The sequence below is a fragment of the Limulus polyphemus genome, unplaced genomic scaffold (genome assembly GCF_000517525.1).
Source record: "Limulus polyphemus unplaced genomic scaffold, Limulus_polyphemus-2.1.2 Scaffold17, whole genome shotgun sequence".
Classification (NCBI taxonomy): Eukaryota; Metazoa; Arthropoda; class Merostomata; order Xiphosura; family Limulidae; genus Limulus; species Limulus polyphemus.
This window is the reverse complement of record NW_013665627.1, coordinates 1,486,056-1,489,210: the sequence shown is the minus strand read 5'-3', so window position 1 is coordinate 1,489,210 and position 3,155 is coordinate 1,486,056.

Genomic DNA, 3,155 nt, shown 5'->3' with positions numbered 1-3,155 from the left:
TGCTCAACTACGAATTATCAAACATACGAGGTGTAAAACGTTATGTGAAAAACTTAATATATATATATATGTCATTTTATATATTTAAGTTCCAACTCCTAAGTCATTGTTGAAACTAAATTACTAAATCTAACATAACTGATAGATGCATAATAGTATGTCAGGAAATGAATTGCTGTTAGACCTCTGGCTAGAAAAATTCATTAACACCAACATCTCATATCCTTTGAGATACTTTCAGCTACAATACAATACCACTTTAGTGTTATGTTTTACCTCCGGCTGTAAACTCACAATCGACACCTTCATGTATTTTAGTGGTGTCAGTCTTCATACAATTAACTAATTGGTGGCGCTAGCAGTCAACTGGGTTATACTCTTTGTTAACGTATTTGCTGTAGTAGTACTAGTAGTCGTAGTATAAAGCGAAATTTCACAATTTAAAGAAGTATTTTGTAGCATCAGCGTAGTAATAATTTTAATTTTTAAATGGAATCCACCGAGTGCTGTGTATAAGGCTGTAATGATATCGACGGACAACATTTTCCTAATAAAACGAAAAACTACTGAAATGTGGGAAAGCAAACTGCATCAATGAATTGGAATTAGCCACTGAAATATTAACAGCATGCTGCTTATTATGTAATTTAAAACAGTGCCTTGTACCAAAACGTTCATATAAATGTGATTAATAAACAACTTCGTAAAACAGAAGTACAGAGTGTAATGTTCATATATTTTTCTGAACATGATACTGTATAATAATATTATAAATAACTTGTCTTTCTTTAATATCGGACAATGAATCAAAAGCTAGGCAGATTTTTTTGTAATATTGTTCATTTAGAACAGCAAATCTAAAGTAGTTTTTATAAAAGTGGACCTTTTTTATTAGCATTAATAAATCCATAATTTCTTTTCATAGGTATAATTTTTAAATCTTGTTTGGTATAAAATTGCATGTTGTTCTTTTGAAAAAGTTGATCTTTGACTTGAAAGTAATAGTGACGGTTCTGGTGTAGTTGCAAAAAGGTATACTCATCTAATTTTAAACACCTTATAAAATATGGCGTGTTATTTTCATTCCTTGCACTGTAAGGAAATTTCACTTGAAACTTTACTGTGGTTCATCAATGGCAACTAAATACGGGTACATTGTCCAAACAAAAATTCCACATTTCTTTGTCTTACTCCAGTAGATTTTTCATATTTTTCTATTACCACACTTTCATACTTTCGACCACACGGCAAGCCTGGAGATCCTATTGTTGTTGCATTTGTTAGCCTCTTTGCTAGCTTATGCGTGTTACTAAGAGTCTATTTGTAGGACCTGGTCTATACTTCATTTTAGCCAAAGTTGAGAAGTTGCTTGCTCTCTTGTCAGTTCTTAACTATAATATAGAATTAGACATTTTTCAAATAAACACAACAGTTCACAGTTGTCTATCACTGTATCAGTCACGAAATCTCTTGCTTTGTAGAAGAACAAAAATTAATCCAACCGATTTGCCAGTTCCTTTTTTTTCGCCTATATAATTTTACTACTAGTTTCTTTAGTTCGTCTTTCAGTTGAGATGGTATACATTTCTATTATTTTTTCCATTTTCATGTTGAAACACTCTATGGAGTTGACTTTGTAACACCACTGTAGCAATGTATAGGCTTAGATTAACCCAATTAAGTGTAGGAGCCATCTAGCGGTATAGTTCTACATCTACCCACTCGTACCTTCCGCTGAAATAATATTACTAAAATATTTAATAAAACTGCGTGCTTCTCAAAATACTTCAATCTGTATGATTTAAAACATTTAGTCATAACTAAATAAAATAATAAGTTCCCCAAGCTTACACTTGATATGATACAAGCTACTGTAAATGAATTTCATATACTTACGAATATCTCGATTGGATCCAATCGAAATATTACTCACTACTGCTAGGAAAACAATTGGTCAAACTATGTTTTCTTCTTTTCTTTTCCATTAAAATCCACTACCTGCTAAATATTTCAATGAGGTAAGTGAAACATTCTATCTTCAGCACTAAAGTAAATATCAGGTGCACTATATCTTCAAATAGTGTTTTACAGGTCAATCACAAATGTACTTCATATATCAAAATCTTAACATCCACATCAAGTAATTTATCTTGATTCATATGTTTCTTAATAGTTATGTTCTCCATGTAAGTTATTCATTTGTGTTGTACACCACTCACATATATACATTTGTTCACATATACTGCCATACATGTTTATCTCAACATTACATATTATCACATATACTAGTAGCTGTAGACAGACTGCCTCCAGCTCTAGCGTAACCTACATGAGCTACACATATAGCAGCACTTTAAAGCACAATAGCTATTGAGACATATAGCAGCACTTTAAAGCACAATAGCTATTGAGACATATAGCAGCACTTTAAAGCACAATAGCTATTGAGACATATAGCAGCACTTTAAAGCACAATAGCTATTGAGACATCTAGCAGCAGAGTCGATAAAATCAACACGTTTTCTCGATGTCAAGAAATAAGTAAACATCAACAGAATTTATCTAAACTAAGACTTTTGGGGGTAAAATTATTTTGACCAGGATTAACAGGATAGTTGTGATTCTTAAAAAAGTGCACTCTTTTAAGGAGACCAAAAACATATGTAGTATTCCAAGGGAGATCTAACTAGTGACTTGTTTAGAGATAACTACCTAGTTTGAATTGTAATCATTATTTCTATAAATGGACCCGAAAGTTTTATTAGCTCTCCTATTAGTAACATAGTACTACTTCAATAACTTGAGAGATTAATCCACAACTATGTTATGAAACTTTTCTTCCAAATTAACCATTTAATTTAAAACAGGATAATATAATCGCAATTACTTTGCGCTTACCATAATTGAAGGGTATTACTATATATTTGTCCAACTTTCTAATTGATCCAAGTCATTCTGTAATACTTTGATATCCTCAATACAGTTAAAAATAACAAATAGTTTGATGTCATCAGCAAACTCCGTAACTTACTAATTATGCTCCTATCAATATTGGTAATATGAATAAGGAAAAAGTAAATACCCAAGCACTGACCCTTGAGGCACTCCAATAGTAATAAGGGTCCAGTGTGACTGAGTCTATTAATACCAACCCT